This window comes from Triticum aestivum, chromosome 7D (assembly GCF_018294505.1).
Source record: "Triticum aestivum cultivar Chinese Spring chromosome 7D, IWGSC CS RefSeq v2.1, whole genome shotgun sequence".
NCBI lineage: Eukaryota > Viridiplantae > Streptophyta > Magnoliopsida > Poales > Poaceae > Triticum > Triticum aestivum.
This window is the reverse complement of record NC_057814.1, coordinates 314,339,202-314,353,383: the sequence shown is the minus strand read 5'-3', so window position 1 is coordinate 314,353,383 and position 14,182 is coordinate 314,339,202. Positions and strand designations below refer to the sequence as shown.

The 14,182-nt window shown below is 45.5% G+C and overlaps 1 long non-coding RNA gene across 1 annotated transcript; it reads left to right on the top strand.

Moving 5' to 3' along the window:
* The first annotated feature begins 4,451 nt into the window (after positions 1 to 4,451).
* On the top strand, positions 4,452 to 5,227 carry LOC123164438 (uncharacterized). The gene is made up of 3 exons (XR_006482438.1): positions 4,452 to 4,668; positions 4,763 to 4,792; positions 4,872 to 5,227. It is a non-coding gene; the product is annotated as an uncharacterized lncRNA (long non-coding RNA).
* Positions 5,228 to 14,182: the final 8,955 nt, after the last annotated feature.

Here is a 14,182-nt window from a genome sequence, read left to right as displayed (position 1 = left end):
ATCGCCATACGTAGACTCAAAATATGAGTATGTAGTATGTAGTATGGACTATGGAGTACTTTTTTTAGGAAAGTATGGAGTATGTAGTTTTTTTTGCAGGGAGTATGTTTTTTTTTTGAACTTTTTGCATGGAGTATATAGTTTTTTTTTGAGAATCCAATTATGTACTATTGATTGTGGAGTATATCATGAAAGAGCGTATATGTGCATGGCCGGCCGACCGGCCGGCGAGGATGATGTATATGTGGGCCTCCGTCGATCCATCTTTTGAACCAAAATAAAAGGAGTATGAAAAATATACATTCTTCATTTCGGATAGAGTATATTGTTTAATTATATACTCCCTCTGTCCCGAAATAAGTGACTCAACTTTGTACTAACTTTGTACTAAAGTTAGTATAAAGTTAAGTCACGTATTTTAGGATGAAGGGAGTACTTGGAATCGATCCATCTAGTATGAAGTACATGATCTGACCTGGTAGTCGTACATAAGGCATTCAAACGTGATGCGAGTCATATACATCGTGGGCGTCGGCCATCCATGAATGTTTTGGTCGTGTTCTCATCCATGAAGTTGAGCGAGCAACTATATTGCAATCGTACGTCGTTGTCATCGCCCTATGAGCCATAGACCACCGTGCGAAAGCAGACACCAACGACCATATTTGGTTGTAGGGCATCACCGCAGTGCAGACGTAGTCACCAATAGGTCGTACGACCATATTTGGTTGTACGGCATCACCACAGTGCAGACGTAGTCACCAATTGGTCGTGCGCCACCACATGTTGCCCGTTGCCGAGAAAATCAATGGCAACCATCGAAGTTGCCGCTTGGCTCTCACCGGTGTCGCCGGAGGTGGATCTCTTATGTCACTTCATTTCTCAATCGTCATTGCCCTCCAATGGTGAAAAATATCAAAGAAATTATGAGTTTGTCTAGAATCTGGATCTGCACACAGCGTGAGGGGAAAAGAAAAGCATTCTGTAAGACTTAGGTTTTTGAGAAACTGCACGACACCCGTTAAGGGTGTGGCTATCTCATATATATAAAGGGTACACCAAGGTGTACGATACAATATACAAGACATATACAGAAGCTATATGTAAATACAGTCTAACACCCTCCCTCAATCTTAACTATGCCCTGAAGTACAAAGTATGTTAAGATTGCGCCTGCAGCCTACAAACTGAGGTTGTGGAAGAGGCTTCGTGAAGATGTCAGCAAGTTGATCTTTGGAGGAGATGAACTTGATGTGGAGTAGCTTCTGTGCAACACGTTCCCGTACAAAGTGATAGTCAACTTCAATGTGTTTTGTCCGAGCATGAAACACTGGGTTAGATGAGAGATATGTAGCTCCAATGTTGTCACACCAAAGAACAGGCGGCTGAGTTTGAGAAACTCCCAACTCTCTCAACAAGGACTGTACCCATATGATCTCAGCTGTAGCATTTGCAACTGCTTTGTATTCAGCTTCAGTGCTACTCCTGGACACTGTAGCTTGTTTGCGAGCAACCCAGGCGATCAAGTTAGGACCAAAGAAGACAACATGTCCCCCCGTGGATCGCCTGTCATCTGGATTACCAGCCCAGTCCGCATCTGAAAAAGCAGAGAGCGTAGGAGACGGTGCTGGCTGAAGGAGTAAACCATATGAGGCAGTAAAGCAAACATAGCGAAGAATGCGCTTCACCGCTATCCAATGAGAAGTCCGAGGAGCATGAAGAAATTGGCAGACACGATTGACTGCATATGAGATATCTGGCCGAGTGATAGTTAAGTACTGCAGGCCACCAACAACGCTACGATACTCAGTGGCGTCATCAGAGGTGAGAGGATCTCCATCAAAGGCAGGCAGACGGTCAGTAGCAGACATAGGAGTCATGGCATGTTTGCATTTCAGCATACCTGCCCGTCGCAACAGGTCCAGCGAATACTTATGCTGCGTGAGTGTCAAGCCATCAGAAGAACGTGAAACTTCTAGGCCAAGGAAGTAATGCAACGTTCCTAAATCCTTCACCGCAAAATCACCACTCAAGGAAGATATCAGACGATCAGCAGCAGCATCCGAGGAGCTAATGAGGATAATGTCATCAACATATACCAGAAGATACATCGTCACCTGAGGCCGATGCAGAAGGAAGAGCGAGGTGTCAGCAGTAGAGGGAACAAAACCAAGTGACCGAAGAACAGAGCCCAATCTGGCATGCCAAGCACGAGGAGCCTGCTTCAGCCCATAGAGCGCCTTGACCAGGCGACACAGGTGATGAGGGCGAGCAGGATGAACGAACCCCGAGGGCTGACGCATGTAAACCTCCTCATCCAGAACACCATGAAGAAAAGCATTCTGAATATCCAGCTGACGAAGAAACCAGCCCCGAGTAACAGCCAAGGACAACAGAAGCCGTATAGTCGTTGGTTTGATCACCGGACTGAACGTATCCTCGCAGTCAAGACCATACCTTTGCTTGAACCCTTTCGCCACTAACCGTGCCTTATAGCGTTCAAGAGAACCATCGGCATGCTTCTTAACTTTGAAGACCCACTTGGAATCAATAATATTGACACCAGAGACCGGGGGAACAAGCTGCCAAGTACCATTTGTCAACAATGCCTGATACTCTTGCTCCATAGCTTGGCGCCAATGAGGAATCCTGAGAGCAACCTGAAAGTGACGCGGTTCAGCCAAAGGATCTTCCTTGACATGAGCAACACATGCCGCAAGCCAGGCCACCGTCCCATCTTTGCGTTGCTTGGGACACACAATACCGGATCGACTGCGAGTATGTGGTCGAAGAGGAACAGCCGCAGGTGGTGCAGCAAGTGGCGACGGCACCGGCGATGAAGAAGTATCCGGCGAAGCAGCCGGTGACAATGCAGTGGTGACAGGCGAGGACGAGGTCGACCCAGGCGAGGCAGACCCGGGCGAGACAATCGACTGGGTGGGCGAATCAGTCGTCTCGAGGCCAACCAAGGCGCGGCAGCCCAGCCCAGGCGAGATCGCCGGCTCGGGAGAAGCAGGCCCAGGTGAGATCACCGGCTCGGGGGAGGCCGGCGCAGGGGAGACCAGCCCAGGCAAGGCCAGCCCAGGCGAGACCGGCCCAGCCTCAGAAGAGGCCGGCACGGGCAGAGCCCGCGCTGAAGAGCCCGGTCCAGGCGTGCATGGCGCATGCACGAGGCCACTCCCCACGTCAGGTGCAGTTGATGGCTCCGGCTCCTCCAGCAACTCAAGGCGAGCTCCACGACCCGTTCGTGCAGCATGATTAGGCAACAACGCAGGAGAATATGCAATACCAACAAATTGAGCAGGCAGTGGAGGGGTGGATTGCGAGGAGGAGACTGGAGGTGTGAGAGTTGTGGACAAAGACGAGAACGGAAATACACTCTCGTCAAACACAACATCACGCGAGATGTAGACACGGTTGGATGGAATATGAAGACACTTGTACCCTTTGTGAAGAGAGCTATACTCAAGAAAAACACAAGGTTTTGACCGAAACTCGAGCTTACGCTTATTATAAGGACGAAGATGAGGCCAGCATGTAAGACTTAGGTTTTTGGGAAACTGCATGACACCCGTTAAGGGTGTGGCTATCTCATATATATAAGGGGTACACCAAGGTGTACGATACAATATACAAGACATATACAGAAGCTATATGTAAATACAGTCTAACACATTCAACTCTCTACACCAATTTACACAATCTTACTATTAGATAGGAGTATATACATATGTACCCACAGATGCCAGGTGCATGCAACGGGACAAGATCGATTCTGCTCTCACATCCTACATTGCATCTAGGAGCCATTATTCATGATTTCAGGCCAATAAAATAAACTGGGTAGGAGTAATAGATCGGATATCTTCTCATCTGCACGTCGGCGGCGCAGTGTAGCCGCGGTGGAGAACCGCTGCACGCTTGCTGGAAAGAAACTAATGGATGGCATGCTGCTTCGACACCATGAAAAGCAGAGAAGATGAATGAATCTGGATGACCAGAAAAATCTCAACAGGCCAACAAACCTATTTATAGGCGTGAGTAGATAACTCAATCAAATAGTTCAATTAATTAACCACTAGATAAATGGTAAGTGGATCCGGTTTGCATGTGAGATTTCGATCGAATCCGTTATGCGGCAGCGTGAGTGCACAGATCTTGATGTAACGAACGATGGATAGGGTGGAGGTAACTACTAGGTGGTATGGGTTGATACACCTGGGAGTATGTACTCCTTTGCTTAATCCACCGTCTGCACCTCTGAGCGGGCTCTATCCATCAAAACCGTTCGGGTTTTTTAGTTAAGAAAAGATATTAACTCCCCCGCAAAATAAATAAATTATTATTAATTGTATGTGGATCGATGGCGCTGGATCTAAAAGTTTGTTGAACCGATCTCCATGTGTCTAGGCGTGCATGCGTTGACGTTAATAATTTCCATCGCATCAATATATTCAATATGTTCTCCTGTATCATAGATGTCGCCGGTGACGATCGATATTGACGTCCGTTTTGCTGTGTCTCGTCGATCAAGTTCCACCCCGAGCACCACCGGCGACTACGACAAGCACATCCGTCTTGCAATTGGCGCCATCGTCGGAAAGGTCGATAAAACGACGACTTCCATTGCAGGTTGCAGGAGGATGACCGATCAGATTATACCACTAGGTTATAAGTTTGCTTGCTTTCTTTTGTATAAGTAAAACAGATGCAGTATATTCCTAACGCATGCACCTTCTCCAAATCCCTCTCTGTTCTACAGGCATTAATCGGTGAGGTCAATCAGGTCAAGGTACGCGCTGATTTCATGCATCGTATGTACAGGTGCACTTCAATGAATTAATGCCCTCCGATCTAAGTTGTACATGCAGGGTGTATGTCTTCGGATGCATTACGCCGCCACCGCCGACGGCCACGTGCCGTGGAGCAGCCATGGTTAAGTTTCATGCATGCGCGACGAGTCATGCGACTCGCCCGATCTCATCAGCAGTGTCGCAGCCCTCCCCGGGTCTGCTGTCTCCAAATCTGGCACACACTATGGAAATATGACGTCAGAATGAAGAATACATGAATCACCATGGATGTCCTAGCTACCGATGGTGCCTGATTGATCCATGCCCTATGATATACTGTGTGCATGACAATAATTTGCTAGTACGTACACACTAGAAACAGTTGGCAGCTTCCTTTCCACCTATAATCGAGTCATGTTTCTTATTGATGATGATGTATATGTTCGCTGCAAAGAAAATGATGATGTATATGTACCCCTTCTGATGCATATGAACTGATTTTTTCTATAAACTTACCTTTTCATTTCAGATGAATATAATAATTGTTGAGAATGAAGGAATGCATATGTGTATACTCCTTTTGATGCAGAATATACTTTTTTTGGTATATAGAGCATGATTGGTTTGATGCCAAAAGTTGGCATGCTAATATTTGGCAAATGCCAAATGTTGGCTAGTGATTGATTGGCTACTAACTTTTCTTCTCAACCTCATAAAAAGTTGCCAACATTTGGCAAATTTTGATTTTGCCAAATGTTGGCTTGCCAAATATTGGCAATGCCAATTGTTGGCATCAAACCAATTATGCTCATACTTCTTCAGAGAGAAACCGCAACACACTCTTTCAAAAAAGTTAAAAAAACAGACTTTTCATTGGATAACATGCATCAGTTACCTACAATCTTGGAGGTTCTTTGCGCATGCAAGCAGTTTGTTAATATTTTAATTAATTAATTCATTGGCTTGGCCATTTAATAGGGTGGGAGTACATACTCCTTTTTTTAGGGGTAAAACCTGTTTCATTTATTCAAAAGCGTTTGGGATCTCCGCCGCTACGACCTGCAGAATGCAGTCCCGTGGGGATTGGAGCCACACTTTACAAAGATCATCACTAACACCAAGTTTAGCTAGAGTATGCGCAGCGCTATTCGCTGACCTTCTCGTCCATCTAATCTTATGGTTCACAAAGACTTGTAGCATGCCTTTGATCTCTTCCACCACTGGCCCAGCTGCAGCAAGGTTCTTGCTCGGATCTTTTAGCATATTGACCACATTATTGCTGTCCAGTTCCATCTCGAGCTTCTCCACATTCAGCTCCACGGCAAGTTGCACCGCTCGTCTGCATGCAAGAATCTCCGCAAGCTCCGGATCCGACGTCGAGGCGAAACAATGGCATGCAGCAGCGTGGAAGGCACCGTGGTGATGTCGAGGCGAAACAATGGCATGCAGCAGCGCGGAAGGCACCGTGGTGATCACGAATTACCACTCCTCCACCACACTTTCCCCCCGACTTGAGCGTAGCCCCATCCGAGTTCGCTTTGTGCCATCCTTCCGGCGGTGGTTGCCATCGCTCGGTTGGAGTTGGAGGAACCGCAGGCTTGTCCCGGATCAGCTGCACTGCTTGCCATTCCTGCATATACGCGATCACTGTTTTTGCGACAGCTAGAGGCTCAACTATTTCCTTTCCATCACGTGCACCATTCCTCGCGAGCCACAAGCCTTACAGGCTCTGGATCATTACTTGTCTCTGATATGATGAGGATTCTGCCAGCCATTCGGTCATCCATCTCTGTAACGCGCTCTGGGAGTCAACAGACACCGGTGGGATCGCCACCAGGTAACCCAATTCCGAACGCATCATCTTCCAGAAACAAGCCGAGTGGGGGCATCTCCAGAACCTGTGCATCACATCCTCTTCCCTTCCACAAGCAACACAGACCACCCCATTTTTTATCTGTCGTCTGCGTAGTTCCGCTCCTAGTGCCAAACCATTCCTCATGAGCCTCCATGTGTGGATGTTAACTTTGCCCGGCGCACATGTGTCCCATAGCGCAAGCCACGCTTTATGATGTATGACCGAGGATGAAGGCCTAGGCTGTCCTGTCTTCGCTCTTCGGATAGACATCCCAAGATGGTACGTCGATCTAACAGTAAAGATACCGTTCTTTGTGAAGTTCCAGGCTAAGTAGTCCTCCACGTTTGGACCTCCAATTGGAATCAGCAAGATATCACGTACATCATCCGGTGTGAACATCTGTGATACATTCGTTCTGTCCCAATTGGTGCCATGTGAATTTAACAAATCACTCACTTTGGTAACACCAGGTACATATACCTCGCCGAGTGGCTTGAGGCTACCCATTCTCGGGATCCAGGAGTCATGGTGAACATTAATTCTGCTCCCGTCACCTATCCTCCAAATGGTTCCCTCTCGAAGCAAATCTCTCCCATGAATAATACTCCTGAAAGTAAAAGAGGCGTTGCTTGGGCATGTTGCATTCATAATGGACCCTTCTTTAAAATATCGTGCTTTCAACACACGCGCACACAAAGATGATGGGTTCCGCAGAATCCTCCAAGCTTGTTTGGCAAGCAAGGCTTGGCTACAAACTTGATAGTTGCGGAAGCCCATACCACCTTCATGTTTTGCGGTGCACATCTTATCCCAAGCAATCCAGTGAACCTTTTTATCACCACTTGTTGAACCCCACCAGAAGTTCGAAGAAATCGAAGTCAGTTTCCGGCATGTTTTCTTTGGGAGTTGAAAACAGCTCATGGGATACGTTGGGGTAGACTGGAGCCCAGACTTAACAAGCACCTCTCTAGCAGCCTTTGAAAGCCCTTGCCCCTTCCATCCTGTTACCTTGCCTTTAGATGCTTCTTTCACATTTTTGAACGCTCCATCTTTTGCTCTTCCAACCACACCGTTGGCAGGCCTAGGTAGCGTTCGCTCAGAGCCTCAGATTGCACACCGATGGCAGTCTTCAAAACCTCCTTCGCATTGTCCTGGTAGCCCTTTCCAAAGAAGATCGACGACTTGTTTAAATTTACCTTTTGCCCAGAAGCTTCTTCATACAAAGTTAGAATATTTTTGAGCTCTTCAAAGCTGCTCTGAGAGGCCTCAAGGAACACAATACTGTTGGGGAACGCAGTAATTTCAAAAAAAATCCTATGATCACGCAAGATCTATCTAGGAGATGCATATCAACGAGAGGGGAGAGTGTGTCCACGTACCCTCATAGACTGAAAGCGGAAGCGTTTAGTAACGCGGTTGATGTAGTCGAACTTCTTTGCAATCCAACTGATCCAAGTACCGAACGTACGGCACCTCCGTGTTCAGCACACGTTCAGCTCGATGACGTCCCTCGTGCTCTTGATCTAGTTGAGGACGAGGGTGAGTTCCGTCAGCACGACGGCGTGGCGACGGTCATGATGAAGTTACCGACGATATGACTGAGGTGTGTAACTATGGAGGGGGCACCACACACGGCTAAAAGATCAACTTATGTGTTCTAGGGTGCCCCCCTGCCCCCGTATATAAAGGAGGGAGGGGGAGGCCGGCCGGCCAGGCTAGGGCGCGCTGGGAGAAGGGGAATCCTACTAGGACTCCAAGTCCTAGTAGGTTTCCACCTAAAGGAGAAGAGGGAAGGAAGGGAGAGGGGGGCCGCGCCCCCAACCCCTTGTCCAATTCGGACTGGGCTTGCGGGGGGGGGGGCACCTCCTGGCTGCCGCCTCTCCTTCCCACTAAGGCCCATCAACTCCCCGGGGGGTTCCGGTAACCTCCCGGTACTCCGGAAAATACCCAAACTTCTCCGGAACCATTCCGATGTCCGAATATAGCCTTCCAATATATCAATCTTTATGTCTCGACCATTTCGAGACTCCTCGTCATGTACGTGATCTCATCCGGGACTACGAACAAACTTCAGTTCATCAAATCACATAACTCATAATACAAATCGTCATCGAACGTTAAGCGTGTGGACCCTACGGATTCGAGAACTGTGTAGACATGACCGAGACACATCTCCGGTCAATAACCAATAGCGGAACCTGGATGCTCATATTGGCTCCTACATATTCTACGATCTTTATCGGTCAAACCGCATAACAACATACGTTGTTCCCTTTGTCATCGGTATGTTACTTGACCGAGATTCGATCGTCGGTATCATCATACCTAGTTCAATCTCGTTGCCGGCAAGTCTCTTTACTCGTTCCGTAATACTTCATCCCGCAACTAACTCATTAGTCACATTGCTTGCAAGGCTTATAGTGATGAGCATTACCGAGAGGGCCCAAAGATACCTCTCCGAAACATGGAGTGACAAATCCTAATCTCGATCTATGCCAACCCAACAAATACCTTCAGAGACACCTGTAGAGGATCTTTATAATCACCCATTTACGTTGTGACGTTTGATAGCACACAAAGTGTTCCTCCGGTATTCGGGAGTTGCATAATCTCAAAGTCTGAGGAACATGTATAAGTCATGAAGAAAGCAGTAGCAATGAAACTGTAACGATCATAATGCTAAGCTAACGGATGGGTCTTGTCCATCACATCATTCTCCTAATGATGTGACCCCGTTCATCAAATGACAACACATGTCTATGGTTAGGAAACATAACCATCTTTGATAAACGAGCTAGTCAAGTAGAGGCATACTAGGGACACTTATGTTTTGTCTATGTATTCACACATGTACTAAGTTTCCGGTTAATACAATTCTAGCATGAATAATAAACATTTATCATGAAATAAGGAAATAAATAATAACTTTATTATTGCCTCTAGGGCATATTTCCTTCAGTCTCCCATTTGCACTAGAGTCAATAATCTAGATTACAAAGTAATGATTCTAACACCCATGGAGTATTGGTGCTGATCATGTTTTGCTCGTGGAAGAGGCTTAGTCAACGAGTCTGCAACATTCAGATCCGTATGTATCTTGCAAATCTCTATGTCCCCTTTCGACACTTGATGATGGATGGAATTGAAGCGTCTCTTGATGTTGCTTGGTTCTCTTGTGAAATCTGGATTCCTTTGCCAAGGCAATTGCACCAGTATTGTCACAAAAGATTTTCATTGGACCCGATGCACTAGGTATGACACCTAGATCGGATATGAACTCCTTCATCCAAACTCCTTCATTTGCTGCTTCCGAAGCAGCTATGTACTTCGCTTCACATGTAGATCCCGCCACGACGCTTTGCTTGGAACTGCACCAACTGACAGCTCCACCATTCAATAAAAATACTATCTGGATTGTGACTTAGAGTCATCTGGATCAGTGTCAAAGCTTGCATCGACGTAACCGTTTACGACGAGCTCTTTGTCACCTCCATAAACGAGAAACATATCCTTAGTCCTTTTCAGGTATTTCAGGATGTTCTTGACCGGTGTCTAGTGCTCCACTCCGGGATTACTTTGGTACCTCCCTGCTATACTTATAGCAAGGCACACATCAGGTCTGGTACACAGCATTGCATACATGATAGAACCTATGGCTGAAGCATAGGGAATGACTTTCATTTTCTCTCTATCTTCTGCAGTGGTCGGGTATTGAGTCTGACTCAATTTCACACCTTGTAACACAGGCAAGAACCCTTTCTTTGACCGATCCATTTTGAACTTCTTCAAAACTTTATAAAGGTATGTGCTTTGTGAAAGTCCAATTAAGCGTCTTGATCTATCTCTATAGATCTTGATGCCCAATATGTAAGCAGCTTCAACGAGGTCTTTCATAGAAAAACTCTTATTCAAGTATCCTTTTATGCTATCCAGAAATTCTATATCATTTCCAATCAACAATATGTCATTCACATATAATATTAGAAATGCTACAGAGCTCCCACTCACTTTCTTGTAAATACAGGCTTCTCCAAAAGTCTGTATAAAACCATATGCTTTGATCACACTATTAAAACGTTTATTCCAACTCCGAGAGGCTTGCACCAGTCCATAAATGGATCGCTGGAGCTTGCACACTTTGTTAGCACCCTTTGGATCGACAAAACCTTCTGGTTGCATCATATACAAATCTTCTTCCAGAAATCCATTCAGGAATGCAGTTTTGACATCCATTTGCCAAATTTCATAATCATAAAATGCAGCAATTTCTAACATGATTCAGACAGACTTAAGCATCACTACGGGTGAGAAAGTCTCATCATAGTCAACTCCTTGAACTTGTCGAAAACCTTTTGCAACAAGTCGAGCTTTGTAGACAGTAACATTTCTGTCAGCGTCAGTCTTCTTCTTGAAGATCCATTTATTTTCTATGGCTTGCTGATCATCGGGCAAATCCACCAAAGTCCACACTTTGTTCTCATACATGGATCCCATCTCAGATTTCATGGCCTCAAGCCATTTCGCAGAATCTGGGCTCATCATCGCTTCCTCATAGGCTCACCATGGTCTGGTAACATGACTTCCAGAACAGGATTAGCATACCACTCTGGTGCGGACCGTACTCTGGAAGACCTACGAGGTTCTGTAGTAACTTGATCTGAAGTTTGATGATCATCATCATTAGCTTCCTCACTAATTGGTGTAGGAATCACTGGAACTGATTTCTGTGATAAACTACTTTCCAATTCGGGAGAAGGTACAATTACCTCATCAAGTTCTACTTTCCTCCCACTCACTTCTTTCGAGAGAAACTCCTTCTCTAGAAAGGATCCATTCTTAGCAACGAATATCTTGCCTTCGGATCTGTGATAGAAGGAGTACCCAACAGTCTCCTTTGTGTATCCTATGAAGACACATTTCTCCGATTTGGGTTCAAGGTTATCAGGTTGAAGCTTTTTCACATAAGCATCGTAGCCCCAAACTTTAAGAAACGACAACTTGGGTTTCTTGCGAAGCCACAATTCATATGGTGTCGTCTCAACGGATTTGGATGGTGCCCTATTTAACGTGAATGCAGCCGTCTCTAAAGCATAACCCCAAAACGATAGCGATAAATCGGTAAGAGACATCATAGATCGCACCATATCTAATAAAGTACGGTTACGACGTTCGGACACACCATTTCGCTGTGGTGTTCCAGGTGGCATAAGTTGTGAAACTATTCCACATTGTTTCAAATAAAGAGCAAACTCGTAACTCAAATATTCACCTCCACGATCAGATCGTAGAAACTTTATTTTCTTGTTACTATGATTTTCCACTTCACTCTGAAATTCTTTGAACTTATCAAATGTTTCAGACTTATGCTTCATTAAGTAGATATAACCATATCTGCTCAAATCATGTGTGATGGTAAGAAAATAACGATACCCGCCACGAGCCTCAACACTCATTGGACCACATACATCGGTATGTATTATTTCCAATAAGTCAGTAGCTCATTCCATTGTTCCGGAGAACGAAGTTTTAGTCATCTTGCCAGCCAGCGTGGCGCTACATGCCTCGTCAGCTCGGACGCGCGTTGAAGCCAGGCGAGGCGGCGACAGCTGGGACGAGCTTCCTTGTCATCCCCGATAAAGCAAGAAGGGCACGTCGGTGATACGTCTCCAACGTATCTATAATTTTTGATTGCTCCATGCTATATTATCTACTGTTTTGGACATTATTGGGCTTTATTATTTACTTTTATATTATTTTTGGGACTAACCTATTAACCGGAGGCCCAACCCAGAATTGCTATTTTTTTGCCTATTTCAGAGTTTCGCAGAAAAGGAATATCAAACGGAGTCCAAACGGAATGAATCCTTCGGGAATGTGATTTTCAAAACGAATATGATCTAGGAGACTTGGACCCTACATCAAGAAACAAAAGAGGAGGCCACGAGGTAGGGGGCGCGCCTACCCCCCCAGGGCACGCCCTCCACCCTCGTGGGCCCACTGTTGCTCCACCGACGTACTCCTTCCTCCTATATATACCTACGTACCCCCAAACAATCAGATACGGAGCCAAAAACCTAATTCCACCGCCGTAACCTTCTGTACCCATGAGATCCCATCTTGGGGCCTGTTCCGGAGCTCCACCAGAGGGGGCATCGATCACGGAGGGCTTCTACATCAACACCATAGCCCCTCCGATGAAGTGTGAGTAGTTTACCTCAGACCTTCGGGTCCATAGTTAGTAGCTAGATGGCTTCTTCTCTCTTTTTGGATCTCAATACAATGTTCTCCCCCTCTCTCGTGGAGATCTATTCGATGTAATCTTCTTTTGCGGTGTGTTTGTTGAGACCGATGAATTGTAGATTTATGATCAAGTTTATCTATGAACAATATTTGAATCTTCTGAATTCTTTTATGTATGATTGGTTATCTTTGCAAGTCTCTTCGAATTATCAGTTTGGTTTGGCCTACTAGATTGATCGTTCTTGCAATGGGAGAAGTGCTTAGCTTTGCTTCAATCTTGCGGTGTCCTTTCCTAGTGACAGTAGGGGCAGCAAGGCACGTATTGTATTGTTGCCATCGAGGATAACAAGATGGGGTTTTTATCATATTGCATGAATTTATCCCTCTACATCATGTCATCTTGCTTACGGCGTTACTCTGTTTTTATGAACTTAATACTCTAGATGCATGCTGGATAGCGGTCGATGAGTGGAGTAATAGTAGTAGATGCAGGCAAGAGTCAGTCTACTTGTCTCGGATGTGATGCCTATATACATGATCATAACTATATATTCTCATAACTATGCTCAATTCTGTCAATTGCTCAGCAGTAATTCGTTCACCCACCGTAAAATACTTATGCTCTTGAGAGAAGCCACTAGTGAAACCTATGGCCCCAGGGTCTATCTTCATCATATTAATCTTCCAACACTTAGTTATTTCCTTTGCTTTTTACTTTGCTTTTATTTTACTTTGCATCTTTATCATAAAATACAAAAAATATTATCCTATCATATCTATCAGATCTCACTCTCGTAAGTGACCGTGAAGAGATTGACAACCCCTTATCACGTTGGTTGCGAGGATTTATTTGTTTTGTGTAGGTGCGAGGGACTCGCGCGTAGCCTCCTACTGGATTGATACCTTGGTTCTCAAAAACTGAGGGAAATACTTACGCTACTTTGCTGCATCACCCTTTCCCCTTCAAGGGAAAACCAACGCAATGCTCAAGAGGTAGCAAGAAGGATTTCTGGCACCGTTGCCGGGGAGTCTACGCAAAAGTCAACATACCAAGTACCCATCACAAACCCTTATCTCCCGCATTACATTATTTGCCATTTGCCTCTAGTTTTCCTCTCCCCCACTTCACCCTTGCCGTTTTATTCGCCTTTTCCTTGCCTTCTTCCCGTATGTCCTTTTATTTGTGAACTCATGATGCTCTCTTTGTGCTTCAATTCTTGTCTTTCATGTGAGCATCATTAAAATTATAGATGCCTAGCTAGGGGCATTAAACGATAGCGCTTGTTGGGAGGCA